Source organism: Ailuropoda melanoleuca, chromosome X (genome assembly GCF_002007445.2).
Source record: "Ailuropoda melanoleuca isolate Jingjing chromosome X, ASM200744v2, whole genome shotgun sequence".
Lineage (NCBI taxonomy): Eukaryota > Metazoa > Chordata > Mammalia > Carnivora > Ursidae > Ailuropoda > Ailuropoda melanoleuca.
This window is the reverse complement of record NC_048238.1, coordinates 8,501,604-8,528,018: the sequence shown is the minus strand read 5'-3', so window position 1 is coordinate 8,528,018 and position 26,415 is coordinate 8,501,604. Positions and strand designations below refer to the sequence as shown.

At 40.0% G+C, this 26,415-nt stretch overlaps 1 protein-coding gene across 4 annotated transcripts in view; it reads left to right on the top strand.

Annotated features, from left to right (window-relative positions):
- The window catches only part of ARHGAP6 (Rho GTPase activating protein 6), a 477,667-nt gene that overhangs the window by 298,742 nt on the left and 152,510 nt on the right, over window positions 1-26,415 (top strand). Inside the window, exon 1 of one of the 4 annotated variants that reach the window (XM_019795052.2) lies at window positions 3,917-5,528. The exons of the other annotated variants lie outside the window; for them this stretch is intronic. The gene's annotated coding sequence lies outside the window, so the exon portion shown is untranslated. Of the gene's footprint in view, window positions 1-3,916; window positions 5,529-26,415 lie in introns of those variants that run through there. 4 annotated transcript variants of the gene reach the window in all.

Here is a 26,415-nt window from a genome sequence, read left to right as displayed (position 1 = left end):
CATCATTTTTCTCGTTTCTGGGTCAAGGCAATGTGGATGTTTTGTGTTATTTAATTACATGATAAATTCTCAAGTTGCTTTGGTGTAATTTAACTGTATAATGATTATATGGTTGTAAATCTTCTAGAGACTTGTTAGTTATTAAAAGGTACCTACATTATATCAAAATACAATATATGCTATGTATCTTACAATATTATATCAAATAATGATATCACATCATTATAGTATTGAAGTGCAGTCTAACAAAATTCATTAATGTCCTATCAGACATCAGAAAAGTATAATACTTTTGAAAAGACAATTTTTAAAAATGACCAGCAATTGAAAGATTTAAGGAAAAAACCCATGTTGATACGCTACTATGATATTTTGCTGCAAAATAGCCCAAGTAATGTTTTTATCACTCTGACGTCCAAATACTTCCAATTAGGTTAGGATCGTATACCCTAGTGAAAGCAGTCAAGCAAATAGCCACTTGGCCTAACTAGACTTTCCACTGTTGGTGAATCATTCCTCATTCTTTAACCTGAATCCCCTGGAGAAAAAGTCAAAGGTTAACTGAGCAGCAAGGGGCCGGGGAGCACCTGCTGCATGCCCCATACCTAAGCTGTTGGGGGGGACGTGAAAAAGTGTGAGGCATCATCCCATTCTTCAGAGGGTGTGGATGGCGTATAGGGAAAGTTTGGTTCAGGCCTTTATTATTTGATTAGTATGGATCTAGTTATCAAGGAGACTCTGCCACCTGCTACATTTCTTAGCCACCAAGAGCCATCAGTAAACTTCATGTCTCCCATTTCTAAGCATCACCTTCTCCCTTAACGAACCCCTCCCTCTTCTTCCTATCTCTTGTCAAAAGTAATGTAGGAGAATTGAATTACAGTGCTGGGACCTCTAAGGTCGTATGTTTGGCCTTTCCCCCATAGCAGGAATCCTTTTCTCCATGTTTAGGATAGATGAGCCAAAGATTATCTGCACGAGCCTCTGAGTGCTAAGAGTCCCCTTACCCCTAAGTCACTTATGGTTGGGTAGATGTTTTCTTTAGAAAGGATCTCCTTGGAAAAGACCAGGCCTACTCTCTGGAATTCCTGTTCAGTCATTTGAAATCTTCTCTCTTGGAAGATAGGCCAGATCTACTATAGAATTTACCTGCTGGCCAGTCAGCATTTCTGTTATCCCAACTCCTGGCAGACTAAACAGCCTTAATTCCTTTTGTGGACCTCAAAGTTTTGTTAAATGACTTTCCAGAAACTTCCCCTCCTGTCCACACCATCCTTTTCAGGGCTCGCTGGATGCACCAATGTCTTTCAAAGGTGTGGCCTCCGGAACAGTTTGCTGCTCCAGGAGTATTGTGGTCTGGGTGGAGCCCAGGGCATTTTCACTTTTCTTGAGTTGGATTCTCAAGTTCGTTTCATGCAGCCTAAGTTTCCTTTACCTGGTTTAGCACTTTTGTCAGATTTCTTTTGAGCTTAGTGGACAAAGAGCTCTACCTATTCCTCAAGTCACTTCTCTATCTCTGATTAATTTTTGTTATAATTTAAATGCAAACTTCTCTCTAATGTTTTGAATCTTTTTGTTTTAGTTTCATTCTAAACATTTCAATCTAATTAAATTATTATATGTAAATTTAAACTATATTTAAAAACCCGAATTCTGTCTCTTATTATCTATTTTTCCTAGCTTAGTGACACCTGCAAATTTGACAAATATGATCTATACTTTTATGTCAGTTTTTGATGAAGAGTTTGAGCGAAATGGGGCCAAGTATTTGCCATTGTCGTTTTGCCCTTCTTGTTAATTAATTCTTTTCTATTTTTTTTTAAACGGCGGGGGCGGGGGGGGAAAAAAAAAAAAAAGCCTGACTCAGGGCTCCATCTCATGACCCTGAGATCATGACCTGAGCAGAAATCAAGAGTCAGATACTTAACTGGCTGAGCCACTCAGGCACGCAGGGTTAATTAGTTCTTAAGTTCACATGAATGTACAACCATTTCTGCTACATTTTACAGTCTGGTCCACAAAGGTTCCAGAAAAATTTGTCCAGTACTTCACTGAAATTGGACATTTATGTAAACCTTCAGGCTCCTTGGTAATGGGAGAAAAGTGGATAGATGGCCTATTGAGGCAAGATATATTGAGGCTGATGAACTATTGGGACATACTTCTATATAAAAGAACTGTAGATTGCTGTGTTTACCTTTGAGTTTACTCTATCATAGATCACATTCCCTTCCTAACTAAAATTCTGTAACGAGTAGTCCTTATTTCACATTACACGATGATGATAATAATGATGGTGAGTTAGTGGTGATGGTGATAATGATGGTTGATGATGATCATGATGATGGTGGTGGTGAAAAAATATGTATATATATTTCATGTAATCCTAACAATGATCTTGTAGGATAGATGTTGCACACTGACCCTGGGCCCCGACTAGTTTGGACAGTCGCAACTATTAGGTTCTCTTTGGTAGATAATGGAAACCATTAAAGAAGTGCAAGGTGGTGAAGGTTAACTACTGCTCCACCATATCCCTATTACGTTTTAGGAAACACCAAATTCTCCATACATGTAACCATTTATTAGCCATCAGGCACCAAAAATCTTGTTAGCGTGGCAATGACAAAAAGTTAGCTTCTCTATCCTTTCAGGTATTCTGAACATCTCTTTGCATGAAAAGTTTGCCTCATGCAGTCACAGAAGATTGTTGGCTCATTAGAAAGCCCAGGGAGTGCCTTGTTTAAAATATGACTGCACCCACTTTATGGACACACCCTCTCCAATGATGGGGTCAGGGAGAGTGACCAGAAAGTGCTGAGAGGAAGCGGAGCAATTAGGGAAGAAGGAATTGAAACAAGGAGGGACCTGGCAAAAATTCATTTGGGCTGCTTGCCACGTATTCAAACTCCTTATCCTGAACTGGGTTTGATCAACCACCAAGAAATAGGTGTGGCCCTTGGGACAACTTAGCCCAGATTAACATATCTGCCATCCTTTGTTTTCTTTTTTTTCTTTTCTGGTTTTTTATTTTGTTTTGTTTTGTTTTGTTTTGAGTAGAGTATAGCATTACTGTTGAGCAAGACAGATTGCTTCTGGTCAGGCAAGTGCACCCCGGCAAATGTATCAACGTTCAAGACTTCTAAGCACTGGTTAAGACTGGTAAATTCCCTGAAAGGAAGAAGTTTAGTTCTCAGGGTGACTTGAAATTAGAACTTTTTTAAAAGCTATTTTTATTTTAAAATGTTTTTGCCTGGGAGAGAGCACTATGTGGAATTAATACCTTTTTCTGTTTCCACAGCACCATACAGGTTTACCTAATGTTGAGGGGGAAATTATTATTATTTTTTGCCTTCTTTCCCAATGCGTATTTGGGAACACTTTTCTTTCTGGGGCTTACCTCTGTGTATTGGTCAGTAGCTATGGCTACTCCAGAGGGTGGATTCGTGTTGACACTTCTACAATAGTGTAAGGTTAATACTTTTAACAACCGATACAGGTATGCACACTTGCATCTTACTTTCAGTTTGGAAACATGTTAGTGAGGCATGTTTCCAGAAATTAGTAATTTCTAATTAGCTAGCCACAGATGGATGTGGTCCTAAGTATGCTGGGACTCAATAGTAAACTTTGAAGGCATTTTTAAAGGTCAGTTAGCATCCATATTGTATGAAAAAACAGTATGTAATATATACACATATGCACAGTATATATACATCAATCTAGGTGAATATAGTATATATACATAGTATACAATATTTATTTATATTTATAAATATTATATGCCAACTAAAAGATCATTCTCAGGCATTTATTTTAAGAATAAGCCCAAATCTGCTCTTAACTTCATTTCAGATTCCCCATGGATGTGAAAATATGTTATCCTTGGGGATGATTAAGTAATAAAGATGTAACAGCAAAGCCGGGGTGTCATTAATGGCTCTGTACTGGAGATCATTCAGGTGTGCTGAAGTCTCTTCTGGTCCCCTCCCTGGAGGACAGGTCACTACACTGACCTTGGTCCTTGTCTCTGCCCTTGCCGTTTGATGAAAGACTGATGAACTGACTTAAGAAGACATCAGATTTGGGAAACCCTCTGCTCTTCCATGACCACTGTGGTCTCCAGTGGTTCCTGTGCTGTCTTTAAGTAAATAATACAGCTTTGGCTTTCTTCTGCTGCAAAAACTGAAGGTATATTGTATGTACCTGTTTCAGCATCGCCGTCGTCTCCCTTGGACAGGTTAATAGTGTGCATTTTTAAGGCTCCTAGGCAGTGAATATTTTTCATCTCCTAGCAGATTATAATCTGCTAATGAAATCATCCACCATCTCCTCTGTTGTGTTGTTAGCTGTGTGTATGTGTGTAGAAATGATTCGGGTTTGTAATTCATCAACTTTTACCAGACTCTCTTTACCATTGATGAGATCAGTATCCTTTGCACATGTAAGTTTCAGTAATTCAAGAGGACTATTGTGTAATAGAGAATCTGTCAGTTGATTTGAACATGATGTTACTCAGGCCCCAGGTCTAATCTTGATTACAACTCTTTCACTTTCTGTCCCATGGCTGAGCATCTCCATGCTTTGGCTGGTTGTCCTACAGTTGTCTTTTTGGCCTGGGGAGGGGCCAGTTGAGAATGTAGATGAACAAGTACAAATCAATCCCCAGAGCAAGAAAACAACAGTTAAAGTACGCAGTTCAAGCCTGGATCGTGGTTCATTTTTTCCCCAAGAAAAGACAAAGACACTTCTGTGTAGATGAAAACATGTTCACATGGAACATTGCATGGTGGAGTGTGTGCATGCGTGCGATGGGCCTAAAGTGTCCTAATGAGTGTGTACATGTGTATGTGTCAGGGGAGAGGTAACTCTGTTGCTGTATTAATGATTACAGCAAAATATATCTATTAGTTACCATGGTCATGTGCTGAGTGTTGTACCCACCATGTGTTTATCTGTGCGATGGTTTACTAGGACGATCATCCAAGCACTGCCAGAAGAGAAAGGTGAGGATTGATTTGTCAATGCCTAAGGGTCTCCCAACGTGGTCTACAACCATGTTTGTCAGTGAGTTGTTTGGGCCTCGGCAGGAATTTTCCCACAGAAAGGATGTTCTAACTGGCAGGCTCCCAGGACCGCCCACAAATCCATTTAACCATAACAGAGCTGATGAACACTGTCAGAGCTGGAGTTGGCTTCCAAGTGGGAAGTCAGCCTAGTATTAATAGCACAGTTCCAGCTGCACTGTGGGCCCAGCGGACTTCTGATGGACCCGCCTGGGAACCAAGGCACTCTTTGTAACATTTATGGGAAATGGATTCCTTGGTGAGCATGGTGGGAAGGGAATACTGTCGTGGCATGAGAACCATGGCTTCCCATTTCTCCCTTCTACTCTAATCACTACCAACACCGGTGTCCAGCAGGAAGAGACCAAGGGGAATCCTTCTCCCGCCTTCAGACCTGGGGAGAGCCTGCCCTAGTCCTGGTCCGTCTCACTTGGGTTGGCTGTTCCCACGCACAGGATATTTGTAAGTTGGGTGTTTCAGGATCACCTATATTTAATTATGTGATACAGGTATTTATTTTAACATGGTTGCATTGATCCAGGCAAAGTTATATTAGAATTTAAGGTTTATTTTTGTCTTAAAAACTTTTATTCATTTTGACTAATTTCAACCCTGATTATGTTCTTGTGCTTCTTTGGTGGGTTAAAGCCATTATTTTTATGCAAATGGAAGGGTGTGCATGGTTGTGGTAAAACATTCCATTTTCTGGTTACAGGAGGAAATGGGAGAATTGGGTGGTGCAGTGTGTGTGTATGTGTGTGTATGATTGGAATATGACCCAAAAGTGTGTAATTTGAATATGACCTGCAGGTATGTTGTTCAAACCAAGACATGCTTTAAGGAATTAAACATTGTGGTTGTACTCAAGGGAGTTCTTTTTCACTAGTGTATTTAGAAATATTGCAGACCATTTTTTCTTGGGGCAAAAGCATTAGAATTAAAAGATTTTTCTCCCCAGGGAACTCTTCGAATAGGTTAATTTTTAAAAAGGACTTTTAAAGACTAGATGGCAACCAGTAAATTATTTTTCTGCTAATCCTAAGTAAATTTTTCTGTGATGTAAATGCTGTATCCAAGGTATCTTATGGGGTGCACATGACCCAAAGGGAAATAATTTGTTTGGTAACTTGATTTTCTTCCTTTTCTTATTACTCACAGGTTGTCACATTCATCCTGTTTGGGCAGTATAAATGTGGGAACTTGTAAATGAATAACAATTTTAAAGCATAAAGCAACTGAAATGCGTATGAAACCTTGCTGAATTCTTAGGAGGTCTCTTGATATTTCTGAACCACAGTTCTCTTTTCTAGGATTCTCTTTTGGGACACAGTCATAAATGCAAAAGGAAGATTTCAGTACCAAATTACGTTCATCTTTAAAATATTGGGCCTCCTCAGCCCCTCCCAAATATTGAAAAACTCTCTGGAGTTTGAACTGCTGAGACATGGACCATAACTCTTCTTCCAGAAGACTTTTTAAGGAAAAATTACATTTTAAGGTTATGAGTATAGAATTACAACACACACAATTCACAATACTTAATAATCCTCTGTAAATAAATCTAGATTATCTCTACAATATCTCTTCATTTCATCCAGCCCCATAATTTCATATTTGGGGAGGTAAAATGAGTGCACAGGATTTTCAGAGTGGCAGGTCTATTTGGAATCATTCTAACCCAATTGTTCATCTCGTAGGAGAGAGAAGTGGAGACCAAGGGGTTCAGTGACTCAGGCAAGCCTGCTGCTAGTGGGGGTGAAGCTGGGAGGGTGATAGGAAGCAACGGTGAGAAAGTCATCGCCTGTTGAATGTTCTCTGTCTCCTGGGTTTACTTACATCTTTTCATTTCACCCTCACAACAACTTTGCAAGGCAATGGGCCATATTCCAGTTTTAGAAAGGAGAAAACTGAAACATGGAAGGTTCTCTAACTGCTCAGAGTCAATAGGTATTAAGAGGCAGAGCAAGAATTTGAATGCACACCTACCAGTTCTGAAAATCTTGTGTTTCCATTGTATCTGGAGAGTTCCCAGGATAGTTGTCAGGATAGCCTAAAGTCCAACAGCAGTCCTTCTTTATACATGTTTATAGATAATCAAGAGCATCTGTATTTAAGCAACCACTCTGGTTACCGAATTTGCTGGGCAGTACTTCGGGATATTGGGTCTCCTTACCTTAGTTTTTCTGACAAAAATGGTTGTCCTCTTAGATTTAATAAGATTCCAAAATTTGTCTTCAAGTAATGCTTCCTTATCTTTTTTGGAAAATTTATACTTTGAAATGTCTAGCTCCTCTATTTAGATCTAAAGAAGGGTATACTCTTTTCTCTCATTCAGTGATTCATTTATTCAATAAATATGTATTGAATGCCTACTATGAGCAGACACTGTTCCAGGTTTTGGAGATACAGCTCTGAATGAAACACATGCACATCCCTACTCTGGGTAGTAGTTCCATTCTGTGTCAGGGGATAACCAATAAATAGCAGAAAATAAAGTAAATGAGAAGGGGTCACTGTCCTAGAAATAAAGAATAAAGACATAAAGTGAAATATCAGGGAAAGGAGACACCAGAAAGATGAGGTGGGGGTTACTCAAAAAGGGCTTCACAGAGAGGGTGAATTTGGGAAGTGTTTGTTATCACATTCTTGGTTCAGTGAAAAATGCTAGTAGGTGCCTATATTCTCAGAAAATTCCTTTCCAGAACCATGATTCTCTAGTCCCCACCAGTGATCTCTGTCTCCATCCTCATGATACGCCTTTCCATCCACCCCTTGTGACAACCTTAATTATCTCTATAGTACAAAAAACAGGAATAAAATGGGTCACCCACCAACCTGAGGGGCTGATGAATAGAGAGCAAGACAAGCACAGTGCCAGGTCTACTCTTCTCAAGCATCTAATTTATATTTATAGGGAAGGAAACTAAATCTCAAAGATGGTGAAGTGACTAGCCCAGAATCATAGTGTGCTCATTATTTCATTTATCCAGCAAGTTCTGGATTGAGATCCTGTGGTGGGCCAGGCTACTGACATGGACCCAGGAGATTCCACAGGACTCACAGGAGATGGTCTGTGGTCTAGAGGCACAGAAAGGGACCTCTGACGCCAGCCCAGTGCTCTTTCTCCTATACCATGATGGAGAATGCCTCTCTTTACCAGGGTCTGAGATGAATGAGAATGGTGTCCCCATTTATATTTATATTTCCCACTCTGCACTTGAGGTGTATTATGGGTTAAATGAGACCACATCAGCTGGCCTGAGAACCCAAATCAGTATGCATAAATTGGTTTCTGTGGGAAAATGCATTCAGACTTTCAAACACCAACCATCTTTATAGACTTTCAAATTTATGAGTGCCTAAGTTGGAAAATATGAGCAAAGATTGTTTAGGGCTCATCGAGGCAACCTCTGGCTACCCAACCTCCAAGATATTGACCATCTCCTGGAGTAAACAACATCCTCTTCAGTCCTGAAGGCAGCATCAAATGAAATAAAAATGAGTAGTAATAGTTACCTCAAAATTGTATGGAAACATTTTCTTCTCTTCATTATGAAGACAAGCTGATGTTTATAAATATTTTCTTTTAAGAAAAAGGTCTACAAATGCTGATCTGTAGAGTGTGCCTACCAGCCATTCTGTACTATCTCATAGTTCTCTAGGGCCATGGGGATCTAGAAGGGGATTGCAGTTCGTTTTAGTCTGTGCTTATTACATTATCTAGGGGTGGGACTCACATTTCCATCCATGGCAGTAGCCAGCTAGTACCACAAATGCTTGTTGAATGGGGTGGAGTGGGAGCAAATGTTCTCTTGGCCATTGGGTATGCTAGCAAGTCGCAAGTGTTGTTTTCCCATCTTTTCCCCATAATAGGAGTGCCATGGCATTTCAGTTCCTGTTCTATACTCTTGTCATCACCTACTTGATTAGAATGATACTGCTGCAGATAATAAGGACTTAGGAAACATGAACTTGGATTGAACTACAGTGGATGCTCCACCGAAGTTCAAAGGAAATATGATTATGGTTGCCTTGGCAACCATAGCTCTGCACTCTCTTTGTTTTATTTCTTCCTATTTGCCTATTTTGTGATCATTTTGAGGAAAAACAAAGGAAGGGATATCAGTAGGGTCTCATTTTCAATTTATGAGCCTGCTGGGAATGATACAACTGTATGTAGCTACAAAAGCTCCTTTTCTTAAAATTTCCCCAAACACTGGAAAGGCCAGGCATGTAAAATGAAATAAAAATAGGTTCTTACTTATGTTGAAACATAAATGTCATCTTTACTCTTTATAAAGGTGATTATTTTTAAAGGACTGGAAAGGAGATCACCTTCATATTTCTCTCTAGCATACAACTATGACTTCCATATTTCTTTGAAAAGGGAAGAATTCTTGGTCAATAAATTTCCATAATATTTTTACATGTAATGCAGTATTCAACTCCAAATAGCTGTACAGTTAAAATAGTATTACTCTAGGAAAGGGCCAGTTTGAGAGACTGTCAAATGGTAACGTTTTAACAACATGTTAAATTATTAATCATCAACACACATCTTCTGTTAGGTTTCCTTTGTAGGCCACACCAGTTTTTTTAAAAGAGAAAAAGTGGTAATTAATATTTAAATATTTATAATTGGTTTATTAGTATTAAAAGAAAAATATAGAAGAAATGTGTTTTATCGCCTGACAACAGTACAAAAAGTCATTAAAAATTTTTATTTTGTCTAATCACTTATTAAGTTTCTATGGGAAAATTTTATATGTTCATAGTACTCTAGAACAAGAGGTCAGAAAGTTTTTTGTAAAGGGCCAGATGGTAAATATTTTAGGCTTTTGGCCAGGTTTTGTTGTAATTACTCAACTCTGATATTGTAGCTGAAAGCATCCAGAGGTAATATGTAAAGGAACAGAGCAGGCCATGTTAAATTATTACTGTATTTACAGAAACAGACAGCAGACTGGATTTGGCCCATGGGTTGTAGTTTGCCAATTCCTACTCCAGGAGAAAACTGTTCTGCTTATTTATCTGATCATAGCCCACACGTGAGTGTAGTGCTTCAGGCAAATTGGTTCTTTTAATTAATTAATTAATTATTTATTTTAAGTAGACTCCATGCTCAGTGTGGAGCCCAGTGCAGGGCTTGAATTCACAACCCTGAGATCAAGACCTGAGCTGAGATCAAGTCAGACGCTTAACCTACTGAGCCACCTGGGCGCTCCCAAGTTAGTTCTTTTAAAAGATGCACCTAAAGGGCTTTCTTCTTACTACCTTTTGTGTAAAATGTCACAATTGCTACCATATTGGTTTCTAGAGCTAGAGAAGAGTACAGGAGGGGAGAAGTAGATATTTCGTAATAGTTTGCTTAGTTTAAAAGCTGGTAGAACATGTGACAATAATAAACTCCTTACATGCAAGGCAAGTTCAACATTGATCTTGAACGTCAAAGGCCTGATGTCCGCTACCTACGTATGCCAGCAATGTGAACAGAGCCAAGCACTGTGAAGTGGAGCCCCTTTGCCTCCAGCTGGCCTCTCCATCCCTATGGGGGGTGTCCTTGATCACCTGACACCAACTAAAACATGTCTTCTTTATTTTTCCTTCAGAGTATTCTCTGGTGCTTTGTTCAAACTGATTTTAACATTTTCTTTTAGTTTTAATCAAATATTTCAAACATATAGAAAAGTATAAAAAAATAAAAACCTATGTATCTGTTGTTCAGATTTAATAACCATTAATATTTGGGGGCGCCTGGGTGGCTCAGTCGTTAAGCGTCTGCCTTGGGCTCAGGGTGTGATTCCGGCGTTCTGGGATCGAGCCCCACATCAGGCTCCTCCACTGGGAGCCTGCTTCTTCCTCTCCCACTCCCCCTGCTTGTGTTCCCGCTCTCGCTGGCTGTCTCTCTCTCTCTGTCAGATAAATAAATAAAATCTAAAAAAAAAAACATTAATATTTGGTATTGTTTGCTTCAGATATTTAGATCTTTTATTTTTATTATTTATTTATTTATTTATTTAGAGAGAAAGAGAGAGAACATGAGCAGGGAGGAGGGGCAGAGGGAGAGAGAGAAAGAATCTCAGGCAGCACTGAGTATGGAGCCTGACTTAGGGCTCGATCTCACCACCCTGAGATCATGACCTGAGCCGAAATCAAGAGTCAGCTGCTTAACCGACTGAGCCACCCAGGTGCCCCATGATCATTTTGTTTTTTTAAAGAAATAATACATATGGACACAGTTGAAGCCTATACCAGACTTCTAATATATATGATTTTTCTACATTCTAAAAATTTTTAAAGAGGTAATTTATCTTCAGATGAATTTGAATCCTCTCCTAACTTATTAAAATGAGTTCTTGAGAGCCAAGAGAGTAGAAAGATTAGGGATTTGATTTTAGATGTGCACATTATTGTTGGTGCACAGTATGACAGTTTGATCTGATATGATACGATACGGTTTTCTGTCCGTCTAGGACTAAGTAACACTACCAGTTTACTCCCAAGAAAGACTTTGCAAATTCTCCACATCTCTTGACTATTGTAAATGAGGTGTGCATCCAAGAGACAGTAAATATAACTCATCCTAGTTAATTATAGAGGACAGGATAGCTTTTCATTTGCATGGCAACTTTTTCAAATGCATTATTTTTCTCTGCTGACTTTAGCATAGTTAGTGTTTTGTGGAACATGTGCTTTTACAAATGTTCTCTCATTCAATCATTGGGGCATTCTTTGTGATAGTTAGAATAGATAGTATTGCACCCATCTCCCAGGTTAGGAAATTAAGGCACAGTGATGTCAATACAATATTTGTAGGTCTTGGCTGCACCTCAGCAACACTTGGTGAGCTTTGAAAAACTACCTATGGATTCCTGAGCCTACCCAGAGATCTGATACAACCGGGCTGGGATGGACCATGGGCATCAGCATTTTAAATGGATTCCACTGTGCAGCCACGGTTGAGAATTCCTGGTGGACCAGTAGAAATGGCACATTTTTTTATTGCTGCAGCTTGGCGGGGCGGCGGGGGGGGAAGCAGTGCTCCTGGCACCTAGTGGATAGAGACCTGGGTGCTGCTAAAACATCCCGCACCCTCCCTCCAACAGAGAATTATTTGGCCGCACATGCCAATAGCACTGAGGTTGAGAAACCCCCACTTAACCTGTACAATGCTGGACTAAAGTCTCTCTGACTCTAAGCCATTGATCTTTCTTCAGACCCAAGCTGCTAGGTTATTCAAATTAGTCATCCTCTTATTATTGCTGCTAATAGCTTGTATTTTAAATAGGTAATTCTTTGAAGCTAAAATGTTTACAATGACTTTTTAGTTCATCAGGAACTAGGTGATCTTGTGTCATAACCACACTAGGGAAGGCAGAAATCCCGCTTTTGTCAGAATACCAAAAGTAACACAAAGCAAGCAAACAGACACACACATGCAAAAACCACCCTCACAGCATCAAAAAAGAAAAGAGCTATTTCTCAGCTCTAGTGTATATATGTTTGATCCTAAATAAGAAACATGTATTATATAAAGTAATGGTTCTCAGACTTGCGCATGCATTGAAATTCCCCTGAGGGCGTGTGAAAACACAGGCTACCAGACCCCACCCCAGAGTGTCTGATTCTGTAGGTCTGGGGTGGGGTGCAAGCACTTGCATTTCTAATAAGTTCTCATCTGAGACTGAAGCATCTGGCCCTGGGATCACACTTTGAGGCTTACTGATATAAAATACGTTTCCATAGTAGCTTTTCAAAGGAATATTAACCTCGGGGTGATCTATTGAAGTCACAAGTTAATACTTTTAAAAATGCCAAACTTACTTCTTCATAATATACAAATAACTTAAAAATATGACTCATTAAGAACAACAAGGGCCTTCTGTCTCTACAATTATCATCAAGACAGACCTGTGGAATTGAGGCTTTTGCTCCCACTTCTGAGAACAACGGGAGCTAGCTGCAGTGGGCTTTATGGAAAGAACATGCGTAGGGTTAAGAAAACACAGCTCTCCACCTGATCAGAAATGAAAAGATGCCAGTTCACTGAGACCTTTAAAAATGCATCTGGTCAGTGAGAGAGTTGATGTTTCCTGCGGTATCTGATACACATTCTTCAAATTAGAAGTAGATGCTTTGATGAAAAATGACTGGAATCGCATTTTTTCCTCACTTTGGATACATTAACATAGGATTGTGGAAGGGTGGATAGATACTTAAAATTTCAGCAAAATGTATCACCTATCTATAAAATAACACACAGAATTCCTGAACTAATTATAATATCAGCCCAGGCGGCCCAGTAATTTTAAAGTATGGAATTAGAAAGCTCTTTTGGGTGTTTCAGGAATAAGTCGGTTATTCTTCCAGTCCATTGACCAGTGACAATTTCCAGACAGCACTGATTGAGATGGTGTGTTTTGTGATAGTCCTAAACTAGCCTAAAGTTAGATGTACGGTATATTTTGTAGGTGAAAAATCTAAACCCCAAAGTGGCAGAATTCAAGAGTATCTGACCCGTATTTTCTACAGCAAGAGCTCAAAGAAACTAGAATATCCCCTTATCTCTGCCTCTGAGATGTTTTCTGAATCCCTTGATAGTGAAGATTTTGTTATTTCTTTCTGGAGCCCGGCACACTTCCTAGTACATACCAAGTGATAATTACAAGTTCATTGAATTTAGTGAAATAGGTATATGAGAAGTCTGTGCATTCCTCTATTTCATGAATTTCAAAGAATGTAATTCATATAAATCCCATTTAAATTTAGGATTTCGAAGAATATAATTCATATAAGTCCCATTTAAATTTAGGATCCTCATAAAGAAAATCCTAAAGAGGATCCAGTCCATGTTGTCCAAAGTGCAAACTTTTAATTGTGAGCAAAAGATTAAGAAGAATAAAGGGCAACTATGGGTGAATTTTCCAAAAAATAAACACTTCTGTTGTACAGGTCTTAATGATATATATGGCGGTCGGCAGTTTTAAGATTCCCAAAGGATAACTAAATAACCCTGTATTGTAAAATATAGTATCAAATTAAAACTACTAAGAGAACAAATAAAATCTAAGGATTGGGAAAAAAAACCATACCTATTAGCATCATTCTGCTGTTGTGTGTATAAGAGCAAATTGGGAGGTTGCTATGGCATTGACTCATGCGTGCATAGCAACAGAGCGAGCTCAGTGATTCAGCTCGATAAAAGAGGAAATTAGCTCACCATTTCCCTTTCCCCAAATCAGAGTCAGATATCCAAATATTTCGTTTTGAAATGGTATATCTATCAACATGTTCTAATGGATAAAAGTCAATAGTGGGGGCTGGGGGGAAAGGTCACAAGATGAAATTCGTATGCATTGTGCTTACTTTAGAGAATGCAACTCATGTCTAAAGAATCTATTAATATCTGTGAGTCCTGCTTTCTCCTGATAGAATGGAGTTTCTCAGTGGCATATGTTGGGTAACTATACCATGATGAGTAATAATTTGGCAAAAGACAGCAATTTATCAGCCCATGTAACTTTGTTCTAATGAAAGTTGATCGTGATAATATTTTGAGAAAGAAACATTGTTCAGCTGTGAAACTATAATTTTCTGTGTGTAACAGCCCTCCAGGGAAGGGGTAGATTTTGCCAGGGTAATATGTGAAGTTTAGTCATTATCTACTGCACAAAGCAGAGGTCAGCCATGGGTGTGTATGTGGGAGGCACCATTATGAAATCAGCCCACAGCCACTGCACCCCTGGGGTGAGCCAATACAAACAGAGCCAAGTGTCCCAAATGCTGACATTTTATCACATGATTATTTTAAATATTATTTTAACCACTGTCTTCTCTTGTATTGTTTATCCTCCACATCTTGAGTTTGTTTCCGGTTTCCTTTCTTTAAACTGATAAATGAGAAACGAGGAAGTACGGTTTGAGTCAGTACTTGACCACGAACACGGGGAGTTAATTGACCCCCCCTTCCCAAAAGAGCCCCGAGCCTGTGAAGCTTGGATTCTTCCATTTGCTCTGAGTTGACTTGGGTTTTGGAAGCATCATAATCCTGTTCATTTGGTTTTCAATTTATGTACAGTAAAATTCATCCTTTGGGGGTACAGTTCTGTGAGTTTGGATAAATACATGATGTTGCGTGACCACCACCACAATCACAGAACTGTACCCCCCGCAAGTGCCTTCACGCTGCCTCTTTATAGTCAACCCCTCCCCGCACCCCCAGGTCCTGGCAACCACGAATCTGTTGAAGTCATTCTATTTTGACTGTCTTTTTCTTCTTTGTTCATTCATACAACAACCATTTATTACGAGAACTATGTTTTGGGCTTTGAGGTGTTCGGGATTCAATGGCAAACAAGACTGACGTGGAGCTTTTCAATGCAGAAACAAGAGAATGAACCATGGTACATCAGTAATTCCAAGTTGTGGTAAATGCTGTGTAGAGAATAGATTTCTGTGATAATAGATACCAGAAGATGTACTTTGATTTTAGATAGAGTGCTGGAGAATGTTGCTCTGAGAAGGTGGCGTTTAATCTGAGGACCTAAAAGAGAAGAAGCCAGCTCTGTGAAATGGGCAGGGGGTGAAGGCACATGGGGCAGTCATTCCAGACAGAAGGAACAGCATGTGCAAAGCAGGGTCTGATAAGAGAAAGAACCCTGAGGCACTGTGACAGATAGGCAGGGCCTAGCTAATGGGTATGTATTTTATTCCATTTCAGCTGGAAGCCATTGAATTGGGATGCATCTTTATTTAGGGAAGATTTGATTGATGTTTTGAGTTCTGTGTAGAACATGGATTATTGGAGAGCGAGAATGGATGCAGGGTGGTCATTGGGCCACGACAACCATCCAGTTGACTGTTGAGGGAGGATCGGGCTTGGGTAGCAGCTGTGGAGATGGAGAAGGGATGGATTTACAATGTATTTTAGAGGAAGAAACAGGACTAGGTGTTTGATTGGCTATGGGATAGAAGGCTGATGAAGGAAAAGAAGGAACCAAATGCAACTCCCAAGTTCCTGCTTGAGCAACCAGGTCGATGATGCTCTTTACCCACATGAAGAAGATACTGAAAGAGAAACAAGATTGTGGGGAGAGTTTTAAGGAGAGAAGCCCACTAAATATCCATGTGGAGGCCTGAAACACCTACATAGATATATGCCTTTAGAATTCAGAGGAGAGCTTGGAGCTGGATAGAGAAATTTATGCCATCATTTAATAATTATTTATTATATCATTAATATAACATTTAAATATATTTTATATATGTATTATTAATATACTTTTGATATATTAATATTAACCCGTATCATACATATTAATTTAGTCACTGATATTTCCTGCGGGCTTACTATGAGTAAGGCTTAGATGAAGAAATAGGAATACAATGATAAAGAGAAACCTACAAGATCTGAGACAGGCTGGCAGGAGAGAGGACTTCGTTAAACAGTCACACACATGTGTGTGAAATTAGAGTGACAATAAATTCCACAAAGGAGAGGATTCTGTGAGGGGGCACAATAGAGAGAACTGACTTACTTTGGGTGGCATTGGGGTTCAGGAAAGTCTTCCCCCAGCATGGACGATGAGGAAGGGGGGAGGGTATTGGGTCAAAGAAAGGGCATGGATGAAAGGTCATGTGACAGAAGACCAGAGATTTTGGTTTCCAGATGTCAGATCAACTGTGATTCCAGTTTAGAAGTCCAGGAATGCATCCCAGATTCTCACAGGCACTTCAGGCAATTCATTTCTTCAACAAATATTTTTTGAGCACCAAGGTGTGCCTGGGACTCTTTCAGGTTCTGGGAATTCAGCAGTTAATGTCAAAGGTTTTCTTCCCTGATGGAGCTTATTTCTGGTGAGTCTGATTCAGGAGGGCCATAGATGCTGAACACATCTTGAGAAGGTTTGACTTCAGAGATACTAGCCTAGAACAGAGCCATGAGGCATGCCATCAGTTAGAGCTTGAAAAAAGGACAAGCAGCAGCAAAGAAGCAGAAACAAGTGGCTAGTGAAGGCAGAAGTGGGCAAAGTGGTATCTTTAGCAAAAGCTAGGAGAGGAAACAGATGCAAGACGACTGGGTGAGTGGTCAGCTCAGTCTATTGCTGCTATGGAATCAGGTGGAATGAAGGCAGAACAGTCCTCCCCCCAGCCCCCGCGAACTTTACAACATGGTATCTTAGGGGATCTTGACCAAACCAGTGTTATCTGAATAGTGAAAGCAGAAAACAGACTGAATTGTATTAAAGAGTAACTGGGAAGTGAAAAATTGTAAAGTGAGAAGATGTGGACAATTAGAAAGTAAAAAATTGCTGATGAATCTCAAGAAATTTGCCTTCAGCGTGGGGCTTCATCATTGTCCTTTAGGAAAGAGTCTTGTGGCAGTGGTGAAGTTAAGCAATTCTTTTGGCCTAATTCGCCCGTCTTAAAGCAGGAAAGTCATAATTCATTCTGAGACTGAGATTACTGAGGATGAAATGGGGTAGCGTATGCACACGGTGAAAATACTGAAGTAATGGCTTGCATTTGTAGAGTGTGTTCAATCGTGCTTTACACGTGATATAAAATTCTCATTAAGTAACATTAAATATCAAGTGCAAGCAAGAGTAAGACCAGGATTATTTTCACTAATTGATTGTCAAGGGAGGAATTAGTGGAGGTCACGCAACTTGCCCCAATCACAATGCTAGTAAGCTGTGGCCCCTAGATTTGAAATTCATGTTTTCTGACTCGGTTCTATGCTGTGTTTGCTCCATTTGGTGTTATAATTTCATTCCTCTACAGATTTGTAATCTGCTTAAGTAAAGACAATGTTCATCCACTTTGTATCCCCCGCCACCACTTCATTTAGCCCAGTGTCTGGCACAGGCAGAGTTCTCCACTGCGCGTAGCATTGAAGTGAAGTTCCTGGACCCTTGGCTCAACCTTCTCGAGCTGCTTCTCAAGCATCAGAAGATGCTCCAGTTGGTAGTCAGGAGAAATGCTTTTGGTCTCAGACACCCAAGCTAGTTTGGGTACACATATCAACAGTGGAGAAAAATGGGATAAATAGATTAAGGGTAGAGAAATTACTTAAAAGTGATGGTAGAAATGGTATAGTGTTAGTAGAAAAATAATATGTGTATCTTATTTTATTGAAAAATAAACACACTAACAGTAAAACATAAGGAAGCAACTAAAATTGACCAATTATCGTTAGGTGTAATTCATACATGTATGTCAAATATATTCCATCCTGGCATATTTTTCCCTCCAAATAGAAATACTGTGATTATCAGTAGAAAGTACCAGTAGGAAGGTTACCCAGAGGGTCAGTGATCAGGAAGCATTCTCAGGACCCATTAAGGAGCCTAAGGACAGTGGGCTGTAGGAGTCTCATGGAAAGCTTGAAAGCTGTCTGTCACCTATTGAAAGAAAAGACTGAAAGAGTTAAAGTGGACTTACTCCACGCATGTCTCCCTGGGATCTTACTTACGAGCTCAGAGGAACTGCCTAGAACAAGCAGGTGGAGAATGCCCAGTGATTGCACTTGGTTCCATTATTCCCCTGCAGTGGCAAGAGTGATGTGCAGAAGCTATGCTTTCTGGGTCATCTGTACAGTCTGTGTGAGTGTTGTCTGGGAACTAGAGAAGGGAAGTGGAGCCAGACCACCCCCCAGATTCCTCCCCAGATCTCTTGGGTTGGGTCACTTGAAACTGCCATTTTTATAGGTCCAAAATTGTCAAATGTTAACCATTTCGTACAGTTCAACCAAAAAGTATGATCCTGATATCCTAAGTGACGAGATATGGATGGAGGGAGGCCTTCTTGTTGGTTTAAAGTTGGATCAGTTGGTAGAAGTCTGGAACCAGATATTGAGGCCTCTCAATTTTGTGAGCCAGAGCCAAAGCATTTTTGTTCCTGACTCTATTTGAATAGTATCTTGGATGAGAGAATGCCAACATCATCTATTTATTACCTTCCATGCTCAGATTATTTGAAAAGAAAGGAAAAGACCTTTAAAGCTGGAGTGATTGTCTAGACAGTCCTAAAATAGCTGTTCCCAGGTGCAAAGGAAGCGGTAAAATGCAGACAAAGCATGAGGGTCCTTTGCCAAAAATATGGTGTTTGAACTTTCATAAGCTCCCTGTAAATTCCAAAGGAGAAAATGGCCAGGAGACTAAATCCCAATAATTACTATCATTAGTTACTTTAAGTTACCACCACTTACTTCACACAGAGGCATTCTCTGCAAGCTAAATTAAATGAAGTATTTTTTGAGGTAATTATTTGGACAATTCAGAGCTAAAGTAGTCCTGGCTAAAATATTTAGCTGACTGAAACACCTGTGCAAGCTTTACTTTAAAATATGCAGAAAATTGCATTTTCACTTCACTGTGGGGGATTGCAATAAAAAACAAGGTGGTTTATGTAATTCCCCACAAAGTCATATTACATTGTATAGCATGGGTGCAGATAATAAAATTGCATTGAATCAGAAATGCATTTCTGGCAAAACAAGCCATGGTGTGGTCATACCACAGAATACAATTTGATCATAAAAAGGAATGAACTATTGATACACTCAACAACTTGGATGGGTCTCAAGGACGTTATGCTGAGTGAATAAAGCTGGTCAAAAAAGGCTACATGCCGTATGATTCCCTTTATATAACATTCTTGAAATGACAAAATTACAGAAATGGAAAACAGATTAGTGGTTGCCAGATTTAAGAAGGTGTTAGGTTGAGAGGGAGGTGAGAGTAGCTATAAAGGGGTAGCATGAAGGATCCTTGTGACAATGGAATGTTCTGCGTCTTGACAGTTGTGATAGTCCCATAAATCTACACATGTGATAGAATTGCATAGAATTAGTCACACACACATTCACACACACAAATGAGTGCATGCAAGATTGGTGAAATCCGAGTAAGTGGTTGGATAGTATCAGTGTCCGTTTCCTGGCTGTGACATTGTACTACAGTTACACAAGTAGGTCTCCGTGGGGGAGGCTGGGTGAAGGGTACGGGAGAGCTCTCTGTGTTATTTCTTACAGCTGAATAGGAATCTACAATTATCTCAAAATTAAAAGTTTAATTTAAAAAATGTATTTTTTTCAAAATTGTTGAAATTGGGTCAAACTCTGGGTATTAATGTTCGAAGAGAGACTCCTTTACATATTCAGTCATTCAGTCCACTAGGTATCAGATGGAGGATCCTCTGATATCACCAGCGAGCCAAACCACACATATAACAGTGGGTGGGTTTTCTGCACTGTGGACAAGGGAATGCATGCAGCCTTTAGAACATTTTAGTTTGCTTTGTGTTTATTTGCATCATTAACATTTGCAAATGAAGGTGAATAAATGCATGCATCTCTGCAATTCATGGGCACTCAAATATAGGAACAAACCAGATGTCATGGGGAGGCTCTGTAATGGGAAGTACACGAAACAACTGGACAATTTGAGTTTATTCAGACAAAGCATATTTCTAGGGGACAGATCTAAGAGAAGCTTCTCAATGAAAATAGTGGCAGCAGAAAGGGTCACCGAGTATAAGCAATGGGTCTAGTTCTTATGAGAACACATTAACTAAACCTTTAAAATCTGCTAAAGGGACTGAAATGAATAGACTGGAATGAGAAGTAAGCACATCATTTGGAAATATACTTAGGTACTTTGTTCTCATTGATTTAGCAATATGCTCAATTTTGTTTGTTGTTATACATAGCTTCACAGTTAGTCTTAAAGTAAACCATAGCCAGATATGGCTCCGATTTCTCTGTAATCAGTTCTATTTGCCCAGGAAAGTCTAATCAACAAATAGTTAGCAGTTTTCTTACCCATGACAACGTTGGGTGAGATGGCATAACAGGGTTAGACCAAAAGTGCTTCTCTGTGATGGCCTCAGACCTTCAAACCAATGAAATAGAAGAATAACACTTGGTAAATCAATTACAGATACATAGCATTTGAATTGATATGGATAGTTTGGTTAGTGAGCCTAATTAAATATCTTTACTTTGCAGCTCAAAGAGCCTTGTATTCACTCTGCCTGCCTGTCTTCATCACAGTTTTGTCATTAGGGCATGAGCAGTTGGTTCATTTCTTTTACTTATTTTACTTAACAAACTCTTCTAAAATGCTGACCATGTACCGGGAACCATTCTAAGAGCTTCATAAATATTAGTGCATTTTAATACTCAAAGCAAACCTAGATTATTTGCATTTTGCAAATGAGGAAGCCTAGGCGCAGAAAGGCTAAGGAAGTCGCCCACAGTCACACAGCCAGTCAAGTATGATTTCCTTTTAGGATCCACCTCTTGACACCAATCTCTGTGATCAAGCCATTTGTACGCGTTCTGCTAGAGTCCTAGGCGGCCTAATTGATGAAGGTGATTGAGAAAGCAGAGGAGTTGCTTCCATTTGATATGCCGTGTCTGTTCATAACCTCATTCAACTTCATTCTTTCCTTTGGTTCTTCCTCAAATGTTTTTTAAATCTTTTTTTTTAATTTTATTTGTTTATTCGACAGAGATAGAGACAGCCAGCGAGAGAGGGAACACAAGCAGGGGGAGTGGGAGAGGAAGAAGCAGGCTCCCAGCGGAGGAGCCCGATGTGGGGCTCGATCCCATAACGGCGGGATCACGCCCTGAGCCGAAGGCAGACGCCTAACCACTGTGCCACCCAGGTGCCCCCCTCAAATGTTTTTTAAATGCCAACCGTGGTCAAAGCATTATGATGGGCAATGTAGACAAAAACATGATTTTGTTTCTCATAGAATTTACATGCTGTGTGGGAGATGAGACTTGTTACACAAGTTTTTTTGGATGAAAGGCCTTTGGGGGCAAATGCTCTGACAATGGCCTGGATAAAATGTCTCCAGCTGGGGAAGGAAGGGAGCATCATCAAAGTTGGCCTGGAAGAGATGGTATTTGAGTGGATCTCCAGAAGAGGCAGCGTGCTGGTCTACTAGGGACATGTTCCTGAAGGGGAGTGTAAGCTCTAGGATTGGAGACTCTGGTAGTGGCAGAGGGGAGGTGGGAAAGGGAGGATAGGAAAGTCTAAGGAAAATGGGGACTACAAAAGCCCTAAGGAACTGCCAGTTGTCCTTTACAGTATGGGGAGCTGTTGAAAGTGTCTAAACAGTGGAGTGGCATCAGTAGACTTCTGCTGGCAGTGAACAGGAGGGATTAGAGAAGGAGAGGCTTCAGGTATGGAGACCATCCTGTCACATGAGTCCAAGCAGAAATATATGAGGGGTTCATCAAACATTAAACATAGAATCACCACATGACCCACCAGTCCAACTCCCAGGTGCACACTCCAAAGAAGCAATTCTACTCCGAGGTGTGTGTTCAAAAGAATTGAAAACAGATATTAAAAAAAAATACTTGTGTGCGAGTGTTCATTGCAGCTCTATCCACAATTAGCCAGAAAGTGAAAACAACCAGATATCCATCAACAGATGAATGGGTAAACAAAATGCAGTCTGTCTTTACAATGGATTATTGTTTGGCCCTAGAGAGGAAAGAAACACCGATTCATGCTACAACAGGGTGAATCCCCAAAATCTAAGGTCACGTGATGTATGGTTCCATTTATAGGAGCCATCCAGAATAGGCAAATCCATAGAGACAAAAAGGTATATGAGTGATTTTCAGGGGTTGGAGGGAGGGAGATTGGGGAGACACTACTTGATGGCTCCTGGCTTTCCTTTAGTGATGGTAAAGTGTTTTGGAACTAGACAGAGGGGGTGGTTGCACAGCACTGTGAGTGTCCTGAATGCCAGTGAACAATACACTTACAAATTACTGATTTTACATTATGTGAATTTCACCTCAATAAGAAACAACAAAACAAAAAAGCCTCTGTGGACCTGGGCCAAGGCAAGGATGTGGGAATGGAGGGGAATAAGGGAGAGGTCTGAGAAGCCCCTCAGGAGATTTGGCCAATTTTGTAGAGGCAATAGGGGAGAGATCCTGAAGTTTCTAGCCTGAGTGTTGAGATGAATGGTGACGCCGTTTGCCAAGTGACTCAAATGATTAACCAAATCTATGCTCTTCACTTTGACTCTGCCACTTCCTAGCTCTGGGTCTGTGGGTAAGTTTGTGCACCCTTCTGCCTGTAAAATGGAAACACTGGTGTTGTGCTAATCAAGAGAGTGAACATACATGGAGCATAGAGCCCAGTGCCCGGCACTCAGGAGGCCCTCGATTAATATCTGTGAAATGCCTGAAGAACCACGTTTATTTGTTTTTCAACGTAAGACCATTCTGTTTAGAGATGCCAAGGGGATAGTCACTGTGCTTTCTGGAATTCTAAGACCCATGTTTATCTCATTAACCCTTGAGAAATGTGCTGGATTCGCCTAGGATTTTGAAGCAGCATGATGGAGTGCCCGAGGGGCTTAGAACTGTGCTTACAGCATTGGGTGGCCCATAGGAAGCGCTAAAGAATTGTTAGCTTTGGTTTTTGTCATTGGGGTGGTGGTGGTGGTTATAAACTGATGGCCAGAGTCTGCTTGGGAAGGTACTTTAACACAGACACAACTCTCAAACACCTTGGTTTGGAAGGAGCTGGGATAGATAACAGAAATAAGGGTTAACTAGTTGGACTATGTAATTACTAATCAATTCATTAAAACACCTGTCAATGTCAATACTTAATTTCAGGTAGGTGAGGAGGAAAATGGCTTCAGTTTTCCAATTTGTCGTTCTTCCTAGCTAAACAAACAGTCAGTGATGGTAAGAATGTTAGATTACTGAATACTCAAGCTAGACTTGTGAAATATTGAAAAATGACTACTCCAACGTTGATCCATAAAATCCTTACCACAGGGACATCTGCGTGGCTCAGTTGGTTAATTGTCTGCCTTCGGCTCAGGTCATGATCCCAGGGTCCTGGGATCAGTCCCACATCGGGCTCTTTGCTCAGTGCGGAGCCTGCTTCTCCCTCTGCCCCTCCCCCCCCCACTTGTGTGCTCGCTCTCTCTGTGTCTCTGACAAATAAATAAATAAAATCTTTTTTTAAAAAATCCTTACCATCATGGAGAAAACGAATGAATCATTTCCCTGACATCAGCTCCGGGAACTTGCTGTAATAATCTCCTAACCCCGGTGTCAACCTAGCCCCGTGTTATCAGCCTTCAGGAAGTCCATTACTGAAGTACAGAACCTGTTCTTGTGCAGGTGTAATGGGATTAGTTGAATTACAAAGATGCTAGAGCATCTTTTTCCATTTAGAGGAAAAGCCATTTTCTAGCCCTTGCCTGTTTTAATGAGTCACCATAATAGCTCTATGATTATCAAGTTGGTTGTCTTTCACAAAATTGGCCATTTTGTAGTCTTGGGAGAATTTGATTAGAACATTCAGTTATTTGGTCTGAGGAACAACCTAGCTGCGGGTTAGTATTCTTTGGATTGAATGTGTTGAAGATTAAATTAAAATTAGAATCTTTGTACACTGAAGCCTTGGGTGACTTTTGGCGACTTTAGGGGACCAAAATAACTCTAGATTTGGAGATAAGTTGTACTAAAAAGATTTTGTACTCCTTCCCACCCCATCCAGTCACCCCATCCAGTCTTGTGCTGGTCCATTAAGTCATTTGGACGTGTTCCTATAAAATAGCTATACTACCACATGGAATAATAAGGCTTTGATGTTTGGGGAAAAAGGTACAAGGTTTAGAAACGATTTTGGACACTCTTTTATTCTTTCTTCAGTAAAATGAGAACATTTATCGCTAAGCTAATACCAAAACAACAGCATTCACAAAACAAAAGTGATTTTCTTGTAATGTAAGAGATTCCATATAAACTGTCACTGAATGTTGTTTGAATGGGTGTCACCTTAATGCACGTCCAGAGATGCAGGCCAGACTAAATCAGCAATGGCTGTGTTGATGCTTTTGGCCATCCCTGTAAAGAGCTTTTCTAATGGAGTAGATTAACCAAAGATTTGAGTAACTTCCGCAGTCACAGAGCCTGTTGCAAATGAAGATGCAGTCTTTTTGTTTTGATAACCACAGCCTCTTTCCCTCTCTAGCACAAGATTACACTAAAAAGCAGGTTGTGTTTGACTCAAAATTCTTAGGTACCATTGTGAAGTCAGGCTGAGATTCAACTATTCATATCTTTTTATCCCAGCACCTGCTTTCCTGGCACTTAGAGAGATTGGTAGGTAGTAATTAAATGAAATTACAATATCTATGTTTTGGTGGAGTGATATTTCTTGCTTTTCTTTTGGTATTCAAATGCCTCTGTACTCCCCAATAGTGGCCCTCTGGATTATGGTACTCACTTGCTGTGCCCTTCCCAGAGGTATTTACCATTTTAAAAACTATTTGGTACTATATAAAACATCCAGTAACATCAAGTCTCTCCCAATCTTTTTTTTTTAAAGATTTATTTATTTAGAGAGAGAGAGAGAGCAAGTGAGGGAGGGGCAGAAGGAAAGGGAGAAAATCCCAAGCAGAGTCTGTGCTGAGCTGCTGAGTGCAGAGCTGAACGCAGGGCTCGATCTTACGACCCTGAGATCATGACCTGAGCCGAAATCAAGAGTCAGAAGCTTAGCTGACTGAGCCACCCAGATGCCCCTCGCCCGATCTTTAAAGGGCTGAACTCAGTTTGGCCTTAAAACAAAAGAAGCGGATTACAGTCATGTACTCTATGGTACATGATACAACATAGCGGTATGTTTTGTCCTCGACTGTTTGAAATTCAAGGGAACTTTTGTTTTTTCTTTCAAGTGTTTGAATGGAATGTGTGAGCAAGATTTTATTTCTGTCGTGGAAGGAGTCAATGCCAGATGCCCTTTGCTTACCTCAGTTTCTCACTCCTTACCCATTCAGAAACTTGAGACCTGTCTCCTGAGATGTTGATGACCTGTAATCTAAAGAATACCATAGGCACTCAAAAAAAGTAAACACACAGGAAACACTTTTTTTCCTTCCTAGCATAAAGTTTTCTATTTTTCTTTCCTTTGGGTGGGGTAAAACATGAATAATTTACACAGTGCTAGTCCCTAATGTAAAATTATGAAGTAATTTATATTTAGGAACATGGTTTTTTTTTTGTTTTGTTTTGTTTTTACTTATTGTGTATTTATTGTGTAATCAACAAATGATTTGTGTCAGGTCTATCCTGTGATTCAATCAAAGGGTCTACCATGGCATTCTTAATTGAATTAAAGAATGTTTTTATTTGGAAAAGATACTCTGACCCACCGAAGAGAAATTGTAGTCAAGGTTGAACAAGTGTTTAGCTTGATGAGGCATTTGCAGCTGTAAGCAATCATATTACTCGCCATCATTTCAGTTTCGTGGAAAATGAAGATGTTTACTTAAGGCTGTTAAAAGTTTGATTTTA